The 21,155-nt window shown below is 33.8% G+C and overlaps 1 protein-coding gene across 9 annotated transcripts in view; it reads left to right on the plus strand.

Moving 5' to 3' along the window:
* The window catches only part of norpA (no receptor potential A), a 753,920-nt gene that overhangs the window by 457,711 nt on the left and 275,054 nt on the right, over positions 1-21,155 (plus strand). For 2 of the 9 annotated variants that reach the window (XM_068363778.1, XM_068363777.1), the window contains one exon: positions 5,064-5,102. The exons of the other annotated variants lie outside the window; for them this stretch is intronic. The gene's annotated coding sequence lies outside the window, so the exon portion shown is untranslated. The remainder of the gene's footprint in view (positions 1-5,063; positions 5,103-21,155) is intronic. 9 annotated transcript variants of the gene reach the window in all.

Genomic DNA, 21,155 nt, shown 5'->3' on the forward strand with positions numbered 1-21,155 from the left:
AATCGGAGATTTTGAAAAATATATAAACTGAGATTTAGTAATGAGAAAATTATATCTAAGCTTTTAAATCATGCGAAAATATATCTATGAAGATTCCTACTGTCGACGGATATTTTTTACGTCTCGACGATATGCGAAAGGAAATTCATAAGAGACACATTTCTTATTATTGTAAGTAGCCTTTTCCAAACAAAATACGACTATGATTAAAATCCCAAGTTTATTCAGAGACAATATTCTGGTGCTTGAAAATAATTTCAGAACCACAAGATAAAGAATGAAACGATAAAAACACACTTTATTAAAACATGGGAATAAAATTCTTTGCGTTATTAAAGTTCGCACCTTTTGGTGTTTGTAAAAGAATAATAACTGAAAATGAAAATTTTGTGGAGGAAGTCTTATCTTTTGCATCTCAATGAAAAAACTATTACACACTGAGATATTTATTCCGAATAACTATGAGTATATACACAAGTGTTCTGCTTAGAGTGAGTGCCTATTTGTATTTATATTTTGTTTTTTCGAACATCCTAAATTTTTCGTAGCCGGTGTTATTTGAACCAAAGAGTATCTACTCACAACACATGTTCATAATATCTCATTTACCTTTCAAGCTTTAATAATAGCACAATATTTATCCACTCCCTATTGCTATTTATTCCAGAGGTGGCAGAAAGTTTTCTGAGATAAACAATTTAGTAATGGAATTATATATAACATTGTTTTGTCTGGGATCTGAATATGGCAATTGAGATTATTTTTCTTCTTCAAGTTTGTTGATGAATCTTGATTACGTCCCCACCCAGAAAATCTCACTGAAGTATTATTCTATCGAAAAAAAAAATTTTCTCTTGAATATCATATGTGGATGAGATCATGGTGAGGGGTAGATGGAGATGGATTAGGTATGCTCTTCCCACCCCCCAAGAGAGATTAGTTCACCAAATGTTTAACTTGACTCCACAAGGCACTAGAAGGGTTAGAAGACCCAGGTCTACATGGCTGAATACTATTTAGCGTGATAGCTCAAGAAAGAGACGACTGGCTAAATTTAACCTAGGCCCTTTGCGTCAATAGGCGTAGGAGGAGATAATGATGAACATCTTAAATTACTCAGTGATTCCACATTTCTGTCTTTGATTTTTTTTTTCTGGCGCTAACGAGCTTTTCAAAATCTCTGATAGATATATTCCTCGTCACCATGGAATTGCAAGAAAATGTAGGCAAAAATATGAATATTAATCACGAGACATTATTGATCTGTATTATATCTTATAAGGTTATGTGCAATGAACAGTTGTACACTACAAAAGATATTTACAGATAAATCTTTTTATATTTACTTAATATAACTTCTTATAATAGATGGTTGGTAATATCGAAAATAAGGATTTGCTCTGAAGTAAAATTAATTTGTGATGTTAGTTGCTTAAATCTTCATCGACGACATAAATGCTAGCTAATCTTGAATATGAAAATGAACTCGGAAAGAAGCTCAGAGAAAAATCAATCCTCATTTGATGTTGCAAAAGGAACGAGCAATGGTAAGTAGACCCGATGATAATAAAGATGAGCTACCTCTGCCCGAGTCTCGCTGAATTTTTAGATTTCGGTTCTCGGAACCGGGTTTGTGTTGGTCCTAGAGAACTTTTGAGAAAACTTTAATATTGGGCTTTGAAAAGTTACTAAAACTATAGTCTGTTATACCGTAGATTTCTGGGATAAGTTTTTTAGGCTACATAGATTATTACTTTTGGTGTAAATAGATCGCAAAGTTTCTTATGGAAGAAGGCCGTAGGTGTTCGTTACTTATCAACAAATTAGATCGTCTTGAAAATAATAATTTTCTATTCTGTTACCCAACACTTGAGTATTATGACTATAGGGAAACAGTTAAGGATGATTTAGATAGATATTTTAGATAAATAACCAAATGGTGTAATGTATGTCCAATGATAAAGATACTAAAAAATAAATTTGCAGGAAGTTATTTTTTCTCGAATCTCAGAATGTTTTAGTGGCTGGAGATTTTAGTCATGCTGAAATCACTTCATGGATCAAGTTTTTCTCATATGTATCAATTTTGTGTAATGGGAAAATAACTGTAATTATTTGCTTTTAATGACGCAAATCTTGTAATAGCTAATGTTTCATCTATGTGACACTACTTTACGCTTATCAATATTTTGATTACTTTGTTTATTTACTGAAGCAAAGTTTTTCACAAAAACAAAGGAATCCATTTTGTAAATAACTAATAACTCTCACTTTCAATATCGTGCTTCCTTTGGCTTTGAATTGTAAAGCTATTGATACCATCTTTCTGTTATGAGCTATCTTGAACCTACTCTCCTAATGTAACAAACAATCTCTCTCTCTCTCTCTCTCTCTCTCTCTCTCTCTCTCTCTCTCTCTCTCTCTCTCTCTCTCTCTCTCTCTCTCTCTCTGTAATAATCATTTCCGTAATTGTCAAATCGGTATCATGGTATCATTTATCCTCTCTTCATTGCGATTCAATATTGTAATTGAAGGGTTATGTTTTATCGTTTTCTTCTTATCATATCGGTAACTTCTTTTCTCTTCCAGAATAATATAATCAAAGGAAACCCTTTAGTATAATCATAATAAGGATGTTACGGCGACCTGATTTTCTTTTGTTTGGGTTCCTTCGTCTTCCTCTTTTTCTGGGGGAAGCAGATATGACTCATGATTAGAGTTATTAGAATCCTTAAGCATTTGGTGCTTCCTTGTTCGCTCACTTATTACATTTCAGTCGTTAATAGCGACGAATCTTTGGATAGATATTACGCAATTATTAAAATGTTGGTAGAGTGGAGCAAGGGGTTCTTTGAGAGGTGTAATTATGTTGTTGGATTTTCATCGTGAATAAGTATATTTGGTCGTGTGTATTATTATCATCACTATCGCTCTTATATGAGTGATTAGTGTGCCTGTTCAGTGCAAAATAACTGTTGAAATTAAATCACTTTGCTATTGCATTTTACTTAGATAAGTGGTTACATTATGTGCATTACTTGACAAGGTTCAGTTCATAAGTAATGGTAACTGCAATTAGTGATATTTGTCAGAAGATAAAGGTAGACATTGTTTTGGCTTCATGCTGAAAATGGAAAACATTGGAGTAATAAATGAAGCTAATTTTGACTATTAACAAATCGTATCACTATGCTGTCAAATACTGCGGAAATATTACTTTGTTACGAAATAGGTGGCATAAATAACAGTAAACTATTTATCATTGATTAAACATGATGGTGAAAAATTATGTATCTCTATTTTTATTTTTGGCAAATATTTTCCCCTGTATTTTAAGCTTATTTTGTATTGGCTATTATGTCCTTATCTTGTCATTTTATGTTCGTAATAATATAAATAACGAAAGAAACTGTTCCGCTTTGAAATGTTATCAAAAGTGGGTAGCCTTGCACGGAAACTACACATAGACTAAATAGAGAGATTTATGGAAAAGCAAGGGCCTCATAGCAATTCTTGATAAAAAATAATTGCCATATCTCTCTTTGTCCTAATGAAGAATATCTGGCATTTAACTATACTTTCTATATAAGAAGAAAATATTTTTTTCTAAACTCACTACTGCAAGAAAATTTATTTTCTTTAACTTTTTCGATCAGTGAAGATTATTTTCTAGATACATTTTTTTTTTATACTTTATGTCCTTTGAATTCTAAGTTTGGCTTTTCGTTTTCTTTTCGTTTTTAAAACTTAATACTATGACAGACAACTACTCAACTTTCAAATGACTCCCTAATGATTATTCATAATTAAAATTTAAGTTTGATACATAGCTGTCCATCGAGAAATATTGCAAGTCAAATGCAGACAGTGAAATATCTGGAGACAATTGAATTATATGAAAGATACAAGTAATTTATGTTATAACTAGATAAGGAGGATAGACATGAGAGAGACAAGAGAGCGTGCTAGAAATAGGAATGAATGGCGAGCGATTGTGACACAGTTCCGGTAATCCCTGCTGCTTCCTCCGGTCGCCTTGGATGACCGTTGAGGTAGCAGCAGTAGGGGATTCAGCGTTATGAAGCTTCATCTGTGGTGGATAACGGGGGAAGGTGGGCTGTGGCACCCTAGCAGTACCAGCCGAACTCGGTTGAGTCCCTTGTCAGGCTGGGAGGAACGTAGAAAGGAAAGGACCTTTTTTTTCATTTGTTTGATGTCGGCTACCACCCAAAAATTGGGGGAAGTGCCTTGGTATATGTATGTATGTAAACTAGATAAGGGATAATGCTGAAAATTATTTTAATAACGTTATGGTTAGGAGAAAAGTAGCTTGAATGAGTGTCCTATGCCTTTAATTGCCAGCTCATATTCGCCAGCAGTTCGACATCATACATAAGATATGCATATAATGAATAATTAAAGTCAAGTGAATTCCATGCCGTGAATTGTCTGTGTTATTCGAAATAACAGATATTGCCCTTTCAAGTTGTTCATAATCCAAAATCCTATTCGTGTATTTCTAATTTCTTTTCTATGGTATTTTCCCTCCGGAAAGCATCATGAGGATATTTTACACTAAATGTGGTTGGAACAGAAGCATCATGAGGATATTTTACACTAAATGTGGTTGGAACAGACATTTGATAAGTTCAATGTTTTTATATAGAATAGGCTGACACTTGTCTTTTTATAGTTTATATATGAAATATCAGTTTTAATGTTGTTATTGTTTTTAGAATATTTTATTTTAATATGTTCTTATATCATTTATTGATTTCCTTATTTCCTTTCCTCACTGGGCTATTTTTCCCTGTTGGAGCACTTGTGCTTATAGCATCTTGCTTTTCCAGCTAGGGTTGTAGCTTATCTAGTAATGATAATAATAATAATGGAAATCAATATTTTAAAAGCTGTTAATTAACCCCCGAAACATCGTGTTTCCGTCCGTCTAAATGTTGTCTTCTTAAAAAGAAAAAAAAAATATGAAATATACGCACCTAAAAATGCATAAAAAAAATTCTTGAATAATAAGTTTCTTTTAATTCCTTTTTTTTTTCTTTCAGGTACGGAAGGTGACCTGTTCGTAAAACGCAACGTGACAGGTAAAGTGAAAATTAGGATATTCCAAGCATCAAATAGATACTTAGTGATTACATTGTGCCCTCTATGACAAGTTAAATATATCAAGGTAATTTGAGGTGTAAAATTATAATTGATTTAATAGGGAAGAAGGAATTCCCTATTTTAAAGTTAATGATGTAAGGATTTACTGTAACTTATTCTCTATATACTGTACTTCATATTGGAAAATAATGGGTTCTTTTAATATTTCTCTCTCTCTCTCTCTCTCTCTCTCTCTCTCTCTCTCTCTCTCTCTCTCTCTCTCTCTCTCTCTCTCTCTCAAACTTTTCAGAAAATTTTCCAAATAACAGTCTCCAATAAGAAACAGCCATGAGATTATGCTGACAATTAAAGCGTATTGCGTCATGAATTTTTCAATTAAAGCGGTGCCTTTTGAACAAGAATGAAATAATAATATCTTTTTCCATCAGCATATATTTCAAATTAAATTGCCATAGTACTAAAGTAGTAAGACTGGATATATCAAAGAAAATAAATATCAAAATTAATGAAAAATATGAAAAAAATATGTATGTATCATACAAGGAATTGCGAAATAACGACGTTTTATTTAGAGAACAAACATTAAAAGTGGTAATAATGAAAACAATTGTTTACTCTAAAGTGTAATTTGAAGATCATGTGTAACGGTAATTTGAAGATCATGTGTAACGATAAGGCCTGACTTTCTAGATCAACCAATATAGCTATGATAGCTATATTGTGGTGGCCGCTGTGGTAACGTCCCTGACTGGTGAACTCCAGACTGGGGTTCAAGTCCCGCTGAAACTCGTTAGTTTCTTTGGTCGCTGCAACTTGGCCATCCTTGTAAACTAAGGATGAGGGGCTTGGGGGAGTCTATATCGATAATTTAATCAGTTCATATCTATACTTCACTAGAATTGGTCATCTGACCAAACCAGCTCCCTCCTGTGATGGAGATGTTTAACTCTGTTGTTTTTAAACAATAAATACTTTTTAAAGCTAATAAGATGTACTTCGTTATCCAGCTTTACACATCTTGAACAACACATACTCAATGTGTGCTTATAAAAGTAGCACACTTATAAATGGTGGCAGTGGTTAAACTCTACGAATCAGAGAAAGATCTTCAAGTAACTATAATATTAAACTCTAAGAATTAGAGAAAGATCTTCAAGACTTCAAAATAAAAGCTGTAAAACCAGAGAAAGATCTTCAAGAATTCAACGTTATCTACATGTATCTACAATTTTGACTAAGTAATATAGTCCATCGAAATATTTAACATTAATGAATGTTATGAATACAAACCGATGAATTGGATCTTCAATCAACATCCTAGGAAACCCAAGGACTGACGTTCAACGTTTGCAAAACATATCCAGGAAGCACTACATTCAACAAGAAACTCGAACGATACATCGCTAACAAAACATCAAGAGAGAGAGGATGTGTCGACATCACACAGAACCATATATAAGCTAAGTACAAGTTTTTGAATTCATTCCAGTTTGGGCAGTGAAGTGTAGTTATCACGAGTCGTTAGTCGATTATTACTGGGGTGAGTGAATTGCTAATCTTTTATTTCCGTTCATTAAAGGAAACTGTGTTCAACTCCGAATTCTCATCTAGAATTTTTTCTCTCTTTGTGCTAATTCCTTTTTCTTTCAGAAATTCTCGGGAAATGTCTTGGGATTAGTAACATTGTTTGGGGAATTTTGTTATACATATGCGTTTACGCAGTGGACGTCTGTATTCATATAGATATTTTGATAGAATTGCAAGGGGTCGAAGAGATAGGAAAAGAAATACAGCAGTCATGACTCCCCCTGTGAGCCCTACCCCTGGACCTAGTGGCGTAGGCCAGACTAATCCTCCTCCAATTGTGACGCTTGTAAATGCCAGGTCAGCAATCCTTCCTTTTCAGGGTCGGGTCAATGGGTTCTTGCCACAAAATGTGGAGTCATGGATTTCATCCGTCGATGCCCATTTAAATGCCAAACAAATCGTAGACCCTTTTGTACAATTACAAGAAGCTAAAAGTTTTATAGATTTTTCTAAGGGGGATGCGAGTGCGTAATTAAGAGGTGTTTCATTTCAAGAAGCAGTTACCTGGGATGATTTAAAAGTTAGGTTACGCGCGGTCTATGTGGGTGAGGAAGCCTTGGATGTAGTATCAACGTTACGAAATACACTTAATCAAGCCACTATGAATCGCCTTAATGTTATTGAGAGAGCAGCTCTCATAGCTGATAGGCTTAATGAAAATTAGGACATTTTAGGTAATTCCACTTGGGTTACTAGAGATAACATCTCCGTGAAAGATTTTTACGATTAATGTATTTAACTTGCATGACACTTATGTTGCCTGAAGCTTTAGTGCGGTGTTTTGATAAGAAGTTAACGCCTGCAAGTACGGAATTGGATGTATATAAACAGATAAAGAAACACATGTCCAAGTGTCCAGATCTCGATCCCGTGTTAACTCAAGTTTTTGCAAAGAATGAAACAAAGCCACAAACAGTGAACGTAGTTAGTAGTCAAGTAGCGGGAATGACGTGTTATAATTGCAAACATCAAGGTCACTTAAGCGCGGACTGCAGAACGAAATTATGCTCGATTCATAACAGTGCAACTCATTCATATAGCCAATGTTACTCGCGTAAGACACAACAGAATCCCAGAAATACACAGTCAATTCCACAGTCGGTTCCATTTGGAAATAAAAAGAAAAATCCTCATTTTAACAATAAGAAGAAACAACCAAATGTCAATGCAGTTCAGAGTCCAAAACAAACAAACACTTCTTCGAATATCGCTGAGCCTGGGTCGTCAAACCAGACCTCCCAAGGTCAGACTAATTTTCAGAATGTGCAGAGCAAAGCAAATACCACATAGTTAACTCCAGAGGGGAAGAGAGTGATGTTGGGTCAAGGTCATTCATGTCAACATCAATAGTATTGAATAATCAATTTAATGTTTTATCAAATAATTGTGAGACAATAGATTTTCCTATGAAACACACGGCCGAATTAAGTAAAACAGTGCATGCTCCCATAGATTTGCAACGAATTCATACAATAATAAGCCAAAATGAGTTACGACCAACCTTATATGCTGTAAATTTGGAACACAAATCCTTTACGTTATTTTTTGACTCTGGTAGTCCACGTAATATCATGGATTTGAAGACACATCATTTGTTGTTTTCGAACTTTCCGATTGAAAAATCCGGAATTAGACTTTCGGGTATAGGAAATAATGAATTAAATGTCATAGGCATAACTCATGTTCAGTTCAAAGTCGGTAAACGCACGTTTGCCGATACATTTGTTGTTGTAAAAAACATTAATATGTATCCAGCTGTAATTATAGGATACCCATCTATGGGAAATCAAAACCTTATCTTAGCCCCTGCCAAGCACGGCGTGTATATCAAAGGGAAATTCTATAAGTCTTCTAATACCTTAAAATCAGTTTTGGATAAAAAGGAGACGACAAATGTAACCGTAACGTACGTTGAAGAACCAATAACTTGTCTCACTAATAAAGAAATAATATACGCGACCCAGCAGAATTCTTGTTCACCCGTAATATCATCTTGCACGCAATCTATCGAACCAAACGTACCTTCGAATTTAATAGTGCAAATAAAGAAAACATTACCGGGATCTGAAATATTAATCCTTTCCGACACTTTGAAAACTAACGGATTGTCTGTCACACAAGCTATTTATACAGTAGGCTCACATCAACAATGTAATATTGAAGTCTGTAATCATTTAAATAACACTTTAGTAATTCACAAAAATCAACATATCTTGGATGTAGAAGTTTATAAACATCGTATTCTTACCGTTGCTGAGATCAATCACTCTCAATCAGTTGCGGATGAATCCCTTTTGCGATCTATTAAAAATAAAATCAATAAAGACATTCAAGACGAAGAAATTCAGCAGAAAATTTTTGGACTTTTAACTAAATATCATGATGTTTTTTCCACTACGGATGGATCCTTAGGAAAAACAGATGTGATCGAGCATCAAATAAGGTTAAAGGACAAGCAGAAAATTATCTATGTACCCTCGTACAGACTCCCTATGAAATTCCAGAATGAAATAAATGATGAAGTAGGTAAAATGCTAGAAGAAGGAGTCATTAGGAAATCAAACAGCCCTTATAATTTTCCTTTAATAGTTGTATCGAAAAAAGATCGAACATGGCGTATCTGCGTCGACTTTCGTCGTCTAAACGAGGAGACGATCCCTGATCGATTCTCAGTGCCATGTACTGACGATATTTTGTTTTTGTTAGGTCAGAATAAATATTTTACCAGTTTGGACTTACTTAAAGGCTTTCACCAGATATCATTAGAAGAAGATAGTATCCCATACACAGCCTTCAGCACAGCCAGGGGACATTATGAATTTTTACGGATGCCTTTTGGTTTACGTTGTGCTCCTATAACATTTACAAGAATGATTAACATAGTGTTTGGAGACTTGTTAGGGGATATATTGCATGCCTATATGGATGATCTTGTAATCTTTTCCAACACCTTAGAAGAACATCTACGTAAGTTAGAACTAGTACTACAGAGATTAAGACAACATAACTTAAGGGTAAAGATTAGTAAGTGTGAGTTTTTCAAAACAGAATTAATATATTTGGGTTTCAAGGTGTCAAGCCAAGGTCTTAAAGTAGTCCATGATAAGGTGTCGGCTATACGTAATTTTCCCATACCTACTAATGTCAAGGGAATACAGCAATTTCTGGGTTGTAGTGGATATTACAGGCGTTTTATACGCAACTATTCAATAATAGCCGCTCCTTTAACTGATCTTACGAAGAAGGGCGTAGATTTCATATGGTCTGAGCAACATCAACAGGCGTTTAATACTTTGAAAGATGAACTGTGTAGTTCTCCTATCTTAAAATTTCCTGACTTCGGTAAGGAATTCTTCATTGCAACAGACGCCTCAGACTTAGGAGTAGGAGGGGTATTGCTTCAGCAATATGATAAACAATTTTTCCCGATAGCTTTCTATTCTCGAAAATTGAGAACTTCCGAAAGTAAGTACACAGTAATAGACAAGAAAGGGCTAGCAATTGTTAATTCACTAGTGCATTTTAAGTTCATAATTTACGGTTATCCCGTTAAGGTTCTTACTGACCATAAACCACTAACAGAGTTCTTTAAAGGCTTCAACCACAGCCCTAAACGAACTCGGTGGCATTTGATCATTCAAGATTTTGGCGCAAGAATCTGGTATTTACCTGGGAAAGCAAATATCATTGCGGATGCATTATCACGCAACCCCGTGTCATCTTGTACGGAGCCTTTAGCTGAATTAATAGATATATCAACATCCATGCCTATTGTTAAAACGATATCTGAACAAGAAGATTTAGGCTGGAGCGCTGAATTGTTACAGACTGAGCAAAGAAAAGATCAGAAAATCGAAACAATTATAAATGCTTTGAAAGGCAATCATAAGGAAAAGGAATGTATAAAGTATAAGCAGCAGAATTATATAATCAAAGATAATATTCTGTGTAGGACTGTGACAAGGAAAACCCGCAATACACCACATGTAACTAACGACCAGGTAGTAGTACCAATCTCACTTATTTCCACTGTCCTGAATTGGTTGCATTCAAATCCATTACATGGACACCCGTGGTTCTCATTAATGTCACAGAAAGCCAAATCATTGTTTTATTGGCATACGATGCTTACAGATATAAAAAGACACATAGCTAATTGTCGCACATGTCAGGAAAACAAAGGGCATACGAAACCACCTGTCAGCCTAGGAGCTTATCCTGTGCCCAATCAACCCTTTGAAAGAATACATTTAGATTTGTTAACAGGATTTTACGAGTCAGACAGAGGAAATAAGCACCTCTTAGTAATTATAGATGCTTTAACTCGATATACAGAACTAATAGCGCTTAAAACTAAAACTGCGATTGAATGCGCTAGGAAGTTTTACGAGTGTTACATTTGGAAACATGGAATTCCACACATGATAATCTCAGACTCGGGTGGTGAATTTAATAATCACTTTCTTACCTCATTGTGTGAATTCCTCAACATAAAGAAAATAAATACCATGATATATCACCCAGAGTCGAATGGGCTAGTGGAAAGAGCAAATAGGAAAATTTTAAATATATTAAGGGTAACACTAGGGGGATCAGACCCCAACTGGGATATTGCAATACCGGCGGCACTGAGTACTCTGAATCATTCATATCATATATCAATTAAAATGTCACCGCATGAAGCATTGTATGGTACCCCAGTTAGAACGCCTTTCCATGTATTAACGCCTACATCTAATCTATCAAATCCTTTAAAAGAATGTATAAATGCAAGTATAAGTCGATATGATATCCTTCGAAAGAATTTAGAAGAATCACAAATCATAATGAAAAGGAATCATGATAAAACAGCGAAACCAACTAAAACATATACCGTGGGTGATAATGTGTATATTCAAATCAATGTACGCAAAGGACTCAATTATAAACTAACACCTAAGTTTGAAGGCCCATTTAAAATTTGGGAAACATTAACGGCCAATAGGTTTAGAGTTCAAAACGTATCCCAACCCACGGATGAGAGAATAGTACCCTTGGCTCACATAAGAAATTAAAAAGAAAAGAGAGGGAAAGAAGTGAGGGAAAATTTTTTTATTTTATGTGATTAAAAGTTTTCTTCTTAATACAGGAGTAATTACATATATTTTTCTCGTTACAGGTTTCCAAGATGAATTCTTTGTTGTTGGGAGTGATATTGTTCTACAGACATTTTTCTCGTGTGGGATGAGCTCTAAAACTAAAAGTATAAATTTTAAATATGGCACTATAGTTGAAAGACAAGAAGACGTTTTTATTACATCAACCAACGTAGTTGTAGAAGTGAATATGCAAGCAATTTTTCTTCAAGAGAATGATGTCACTAGCTTAAGAACCGCCATTTCAAGGTTTTCTGCCTCATTGGATGAGTTGCATAGAAGACATTTTTATTTGACTACAGAGAGTTTGCTTGGATCAACATTAAAAGTTGCAGAGATGCTATCTGATGACTTGAAAAATAAGACTTACGAGACAGGATCTTTGGCTTATGACCTTTTGATGTGGACTGTAGGACACGAACATAAAGAAAGACGAAATCCGTTTATTTTTGCTGCATTAAACATCTTTGGGTCTATTGCAAGTTTAGGTTTAGGAATTTCCAATCGTATTAAAATTAGTAATCAAAATAAGAAAATTGAGTTCTTGACTCATGAAGATGAATTGATTATGTCAGAACTAAGGAATCAGTTAGCTTCAATCAATAAAATTATGGATTTAGTAAATGAACGTTCAAATAATATCATTCAGATTATGGAAGTACAGGATTTGTTGGCAACGTTAACGTATTATGATTCAAAGATAGATCACATACATAACAGAATTGCACATTTCATTGAGAAATCCAAGGATTATGTAGAAGCTATCACGTTAGCAACTAAAGGTGTACTGTCGCCCCATTTGTTGCCTATAAATTACTTAAAGTTAATTCTGGAGAACGGAAGGGATAAACTAGGCTATGTTCCTTTGTTAGACGAACATAGATTAGAATTTTATTACAGCCTAATTACAGTAAACGTTGATAATAACAAGATTAGGATTACAATTCCCTTTGATTCTTCTGATGCCTGGCAATCTTACAGGATATCACCATTTCCGACTTTCGTGACGAATCACTCAAATCCAATAATATCCAGTTTGACAGGACACGTATTGATTTCCCCAGACAAGGAAACATATACGGTCATTAAAGACTTAAATCAATTAACTCACTGTTCAGACGCAATGGATAGAAAAATATGTACAGCTGACTCATTTGAATTCCATAAAAACTTAATGGATTCATGCGAGTTAGGTATAGTGCTAGACGGTGCTCTCTCCCATACAAGTGAAAATTGTCTGGATAAGCTTTATCCCTTTGACAATAATGAGTTCAATTGCAGACTGAACAATTGCTCGTGGATACGATACGACAAAGACGGCTTCAATGTATCATGCCCTGATGGATCCACGTCCTTCGCCCTCATCTTCGTTGCAGCAGATGGTTGTATCGGGACTTCCCTTAATTCCATGGTGACTGGTCTACGGACACTCATCAGAGAACGAGCCTACTTCGCGAACTTCACGTGGACCTCTACAATGCCAGCACTACTTCTCCCGTACAACAGACAGGTTGCCAAGCGGTTGATGAAACTAACTGAAATGGACCACCTGTCACTGACTTATAAGGAAATCCTTCACCCCATACTACTAGCAGGACTGGTTATCACGGTGTTGATATTTATCGCCGTGAACATCCTTGTTTGGCGTAGGTTACGGCACAGCAGGAAGCTACAACAGAACGGTTCGCCATGTCCAGACAAAACTCCTTATTTAATTCAGTTTAAAGCCGTTTGAAGTGGCCACCTCATTCGCTAAAGGAGTAAATTGCTCTGGAAAGTGTGTTTGTAAGAAAAGCTGTTAGTACGCTAGTAATATGTAATTGAAGAAATTATCTACATTGCATTGTTAAAAATACATTTAAAACAACATTTAAAAAAATATAAATAATTTTTCTCTCGGCATCTAATAAAATATATAAGCCGGAATGTTAAAAAGAATAGAGAAAAAAAAAATTAAATTAACAGAATCTATGGGCATCTAATAAAATATATCAGCCCTATATATAAATATATATATATATATATATATATATATATATATATATATATATATATATATATATATATATATATATATATGTACGAAACCGTGGTACGTGTACGTACCAGGAATTCGTGTTTGTGCACTAAAAAATTGAATTTTTACCAAGGTAACGAATATTTTTATTAGTTACCGTATTATGTTAATCTATGTTTCTGACAAAGGTAACAATTATTCTTTAACAAGTTACCGAATCATATGTATGTCAGTAGTTTTTTTTGGTACCATATAATCATTTGCTTGCAATGTACCATATATATGATCTTTATTTTATCATGCATTTTTTTTCTTTGCTTTGGTAATATCTTCTCATATGCATTATTGTTATTATTTTTTGATGTGCCTATTTGGACATTCGTCCTCGTTTGCTTATGGCTAAAGTTAAACAAAGAATAATACATATGTCCAGTCACGGCTAGTAAACATGTTTTGGCTTGTTGTTAAATTTTTTTGAAAAAATTGAGATAGCTGGCCGAGCTTATGTAATAAGTGAAATAATTATTATTACATGTTTAAAACACATGACGTAATATGTCATTTTGGATGAAGATGCTAGCCGTGGGCTTTGCTGTAGTCACCCAAATCATAAACAGGATGCACAATGCAGCCTCAACAATGTAACATTTTTCTTAAACGTCAACACCAATGCATCAGCGTGTGAAAGTTTGTGACGTCACCAGATGCAGGTGTCTTCCGAGATTGTGATAAAATTGCTATATCAACTAAGCATACGATATCTATGATATCGATAATTTAATCAGTTCATATCTATACTTCACCAGAATTGGTCATCTGACCAAACCAGCTCCCTCCTATGATGGAGATGTTTAACTCTGTTGTTTTTAAACAATAAATACTTTTTAAAGCTAATAAGATGTACTTCGTTATCCTGCTTTACACATCTTAAACAACACATACTCAATGTGTGCTTATAAAAGTAGCACACTTATATATATGGTCAGTCTCTAGGGCATTGTCCTGCTTGATAGGGCAAGGTCACTGTCCCTTGCCTCTGCCATTCATGAGTGGCTTTTAAAAAGAGAGCAGACCATGTCATGATAAATTAACTTAAATGTAGTTGTTTTAATTTCCTTTCTTCTTTTTACGGGTCATAGATGTGTTGCGAAATATGCGAACTGATATGCTAATTGTAAGTATTCGATATACATAGAATCTAGTGTTCACAATCTCGGTGCATATAAAGTGTAACAGTGATGTTCTCTCTTTTAAGTTTCATGTGGCGTCATTACGGTGATTCATCACTCTGTGTCTGCGCTATAGTTTTTTAAGAATGACTTCTTTTTACTGATTTTTTTTCCCCATTAAGTTTCGTAGAAATGTCGTCGTTGGACGTTGGTCATTAATTATTTCTTTATACAAGACAATATAACTTCGTCTTTTATTTGAATATAACTCTTATATAATTTCTTAACCCAATTTAACCCATTATAGGTTTGTAATCCCAGAAAAAAAAAACAAATTGCTTTAAGAACTTCCAATTTTTAAACTTAGGTTTCTATAATTATCACTGGTTATATAAGCAAGGCTTCATCCTACCGTTAATACAAATTTCTATCCGTAGGTAAAGTATCCTTTTTCTTTTAGTCGGGGATTTCTTAGCGATGAACAATTTGCCAAGAAATATACATTTGAGAGTAAAATAATGAAAATTTTTACTTAAACTTCAACACTAATTAATAATTCTTCAGCATTGTAAAGCCTAATTAATAATTCTTCAACATTGTAAAGTACAAAAGTTTAATTTATATATACATACATATATATATATATATATATATATATATATGTATGTTTATATATATATATATATATATGTATATGTATATATATATGTATGTATAAGTGTATATATATATATATATGTATGTATATATATAATATATGTATATATATATATATTATATATATATATATATATATATATATATATATATATATATATATATATATATATATATATATATGTGTGTGTGTGTGTGTGTGTGTGTGTTTTACTATAAAATCAACCTATGTCGCTAAGTATGTATATACCAGCCAATATCTATTCCAGCACAATTTCGCTATTGGTATGAAGTGAACGCTTTGGATTCTTATTCCATAAATATGCCATGAATGTTCGGTACATGAAGAATGAAATTATCGACAATAGTGAAAACATATTTCAAGAATTGGTGTTGTTTCGTCACTTTGTAGTTCTTAATGTAAATTAGTTGATGCGGATAGATATAAGTACAGTATACACACACACTCACACACACACACACACACATATATATATATATATATATATATATATATATATATATATATATATATATATATATATATATATATATATATATATATATATATATAGGTATATGTATATATATACACGTGTATACATGTGTATGTTTGTATATTTGTATCGATATACACTCACCCATTATGTATATGTTTATTTACGTATATGTATATACTGTTTATATATATACATATACTGTATGTGTATATATGTGTATATGTATAGTATATACTGAATAATTATTTTACTGACCTCGTGTCTATATTTTGAAGTCAATTACATCATGAATATATGGTAAAGTAACTTTTATAACTAACTATGTCAATTAGAAGTATAAAATCATTGGTAATTTTTTCCGTCTACATTGATATGGCGGTATGGAGAAAAGGAAAAAATAAGACTTGGAAATACAAGCAATACATTGGGAACTCCATGTAAATAAATACTGAAAGAGGTGGCCTACTAATTATGCCCTCGAAAGACGTTGATTGAAAAGTCAGTTTTTATATAATTGCTTTGAATGATATTAGGTTTATAGAATCCAGAATCGGTTTTATGGCTACGGGGGTCTAACGTTTTTTTATCTTGAAAAGTCTATAACCTCGTATACTGAAGAATTTTAAGCATATGAAATAAATGGAGGCCCACCTATATGAGTAAAGTATGTACAGGAATATGTACATAAGTAATTAGCCTGTAAAGACAAAAATACAGGTAGTGAGCACGATTCCGGAAAAGCCAAAGATAAATATTACGATGGGTTTTTAAGAATGCAATAGTTATGTGTGTGTGTGTGTGTGTGTATGTGTATACGTGTGTGGGTGTTTATGAGTGTGCAAAATTCCAAGCCCACGTGCTTTTAGCAGGGTGAAGAAGAAATAACGGATTTTGAACTTGAAAACTTTTTTTTTTTTCTTATGGGGGCGTCTAATCGAAATTGTTTCTGGAAATTTTTAAAAGTTCGGAAAATCCATCAGACTTTATAAGTATAAGTTTTGCAAAACTTTACTGGGAAACTATTAAAAGAGAGCTTCATTCATTTGTGAATATTTGACTTTTTTTGTCAGGGACTAACTTTCTCTTACAGTTGTTATGCGTCGGGAGGTTTTAATTCTATAGATAAAGTAAAATAATCGGTTGAAAATACATAAGTACAGTCAATGTTGATAAGTTAACAATGATTTTAGTTTATATTTTAAAATTATAATTTTGTACTAAAACGATGCTTTGTGAAATGAATATTAGCTTATTGTTGTTATTGTTATTACCAGCCAAGTTACAACCCTAGTTGAAATAGCGGGATGCTTTAAGCCCAAGGGCTCTAACAAGGAAAATTCCCCAGTGAGGAAAGGAAGTGAGGAAACAGATAAAATATTGTGCCTGAGTGTACCCTCAAACAAGAGAACTTTAACCCATGACAGTGGAAGACCCCGGTGAAGAGGCTCAGACTGTGGTGGTGTTTTTAGTTCCCGATACTTGAAGTAATTCTTGTGAACGGTATTATAGAAAATGGTGTTTTGTAATAACATGTAAATCTGTATCTCTCCATAATACAGTTTTCTTTATTCATTTTGTCAAGTTGTTATCGTGAATTGGAGAAATGCAAAAGTGAAAGAGAGAGTTAAACCAAGTGGGAGAACAAAAACAAATAAAATCCAAATTGAAAATAGTACGTGCGTATATCAGGACAGTGATTGGTGCTATGTTTGCGGCACATTACGGTAAAGGATAGAAAATGAATACTATGTAAAGCTTTTAAGCAGGGGCATTGCTCATTGGGGGAAGGGGGAGGCATCAAAAGTATTTCAGTTGATGAGAGTGTAATCTTAAGAAAAACTGTATATTTCACATGTAGATGGGCGGCATGTTAATGGCCGCTCAAGAACTGATTGTTACAGACTATCTTTGAGTTTGACGAATAAAATCAAGACGATGGAGAAGGTAGCCATGATAAATGACTGGCGTCATGTGTAAACAAATTAAAGACACTTCCAAAATCATAGAAATCAAACTATTAAAAAGAAAAAGTCATGTACAGGAAGTTAAGGAAGAACATTTTAGTTCTAAAACCAACTGGCTGCTGAAAAGGCTACAGAGCGGAAGGAAAATATTAGCAATTCGTGATATTTTAGTGCAATGAATAACACCGGTAAAACACCACATAAAGGAATATTATGAAAAAAGTGAATGAATAAACACGGCAGCTGATTGAAAATAGTTAGATACTAAAAATCATGATATCGAATGTTACAGAGAATGTTGAAGCCGAAATTATTACGGAATATTAAAAGAAAAGAATCCAAAGAAAATGGCTGCGAAATGGTTGCAATGCTGAAATCCAAAACCAGACCGATGAAACAAGGCATTTTAAAATGCTCACCAGAGATACGAGAGGACACATGAATACGTGATGAAAGCTCTATGTGTACAGTAAGTGTTGCAATGTCTGTGACATATACCATGGTAATGGAAAGCTTTTCATGTCAAAACACTTATGTCAGAAATGTCTGGAAGATCTCAGTTTGTCTATAATGTAAAATACAAATTTATGATTCGTGAAAGTTAATAAATTACAGGATAGCAAAAGGCAAAGGAATTTGACCCCAGTAAGAACTACACATTTAAATACGGCACTCTGAACAATCAGTCACTGGGAACAAAGCTTTTGAAATACGAAAACATATTTTTACAAATACCCAGATCGGTATGTTCTTACTACAAATTGGCTAAAACGCCATAAAAAATAAATTCTTAATCAAATGAAACAGCCAACTAAATACTGATTTTTTCATATACTTATTGTTCTGGTTCGGTTTGTTTGGATTTTTTTTTTTGGGGGGGGATGGGCAACGGGGTAAGTTGGTTAGCAATGTATTGCAAACCTGATTGTGTGGATATCCATGAAAAATGACGAAAATCTGAGTTTTATGACTAGTAACAAGTGATTGATTGAATTTATTGAGACAGGGATAGAACTGGAGCATATAGGGAACTTTGGAGTTTCTCTCTCTCTCTCTCTCTCTCTCTCTCTCTCTCTCTCTCTCTCTCGAGCGGCCAACCACGATTACGGCTTGGAGCCTCATGGGATATCGGAAAGTGGCTCAGGCCTATTATCGATACTGCAGACATCTTACTATGGGAAACCGTGGCAGAGGATTGCGGACTCCGAATCCTCTTCTTTTCCCAATATCATTTTTTAATTCCAAAGTAACTGGAATAGTATACTGCGATTTACTCACTGTACTACTTTTCTCAAGTACAAGGCATGAGTTAATACCTAAGATACATACAAACTAGATTTTTTTTTTTTCAATATTTCACCCCTTTCAAATGTACCTTTTTCTTTCTAAAATCCAGAATCCTTTTGTTGAACTAAGCTGTAAATTGCGTACCAAGATGTTTGTCAACCGCTTGGGTGGAAAAAATAGAGATAAGAGAAAAAGCAAGACATGAGTGTTCGTTGCTCTGTCAAAAATATATACTGTCGAAACGAGAGGGCATCGATGAGGTATTCATCGCTTCGGGTGAAATCTCTCTCTCTCTCTCTCTCTCTCTCTCTCTCTCTCTCTCTCTCTCTCTCTCTCTCTCTCTCCCCGTTATTTGATTAGGAAGCTGCCTGCCTTCGTTGTGTGACTTTTTTCCAGTTCAAATATTTTATTGGGCATTCTGCTTTTAGATAACATCTCCATTATTTTTATTTGTGAAAATGCCAGAAATTCTTATCTTGTGTGGCTCTTCTAACCACTTTACATCAGCCATCCGTAACTTGGTTTGCCAATCATACTATCATTCTTTCCTCCATCACCCATCAATTATTTCCACAAATTCTCCAGATAACTTTATAAAATTTCTCTAAGTTGTCACTATTATTTTCACTTTCGTTATATCATTATCGCTATCTCAATGGGAAATATTGCTCTTATTGTCATAAGCAAATTCATTACCATTATTATCGATATATATATATATATATATATATATATATATATATATATATATATACATATATTTATATATATACAGTATATATATATATATTATATATATATATATATATATATATATATATATATCTTAATTTCCTTGATTGTCTTAAATCCTTATGATTGTCTTAACTTTATTGCTGGTTTCGACCGTGTTAAATATAATGGCATCGTTTTCAGATGTAAATAGACTCGAGTTAATAGCTTATTTCTTATTACCGACACTGAAATCCTAATCAATAGATTGCAAAGAGTTGTTGATAGACACCATAATGACCACAGGAATGCAAATTGTAGTTTTCATAAGGATATTATTTTAGGCCCTTTATTTTTCAATTATATATGCATAATATGTGATTTGACCTTGAAACCAGCCTTTTTGCTTATGCTGATAATGCTACTCTCTCTCTCTCTCTGCATTGATTGATCCCATCTGAACGCAGACTTGTGATTCCTGAATCCCATAACAGAGATCTAGCTAAAATTATTGCATGGTGCAAAATTCCGATTATCATTTTATCAAGGTTTAGGATGTTTTCGTTGGCAATATTTATTTAACTATATGCAGCTCATTTAAGATTCTAGTTGTAAATCTTGATTGCAAATATGATTTTGAGTCATGTGAGGTCTATTCTTACCTGAGCAATTTAATTTTTAATTCCTTTAGTTTTGAATGGTGTTCTGCTTTAGTGTTATCTAAACTGGTGGACAAAAAACTTTCGGTCTATCAAATTTCTTATCCCTGATCTGGAAATTAATCTCTGGCACCGCTGTTCACTTAGCTCTGTATGCATTCTGTATAATATCTGTTTTTATAATTCTGACCAATATTCGCATTCAGATCGCCCCAGACCTTACCATACACTACGTAATACAAGCCATGCAGTTAATTCTAAATGTTATGCCTTTAATTTTATGACACTTCATATTACAGAGTATTCTGCTTCCACTGTCTTGGGTTAGAGGTCTCTTGCTTGAGG

Source organism: Palaemon carinicauda, chromosome 40 (assembly GCF_036898095.1).
Source record: "Palaemon carinicauda isolate YSFRI2023 chromosome 40, ASM3689809v2, whole genome shotgun sequence".
Taxonomy (NCBI): domain Eukaryota; kingdom Metazoa; phylum Arthropoda; class Malacostraca; order Decapoda; family Palaemonidae; genus Palaemon; species Palaemon carinicauda.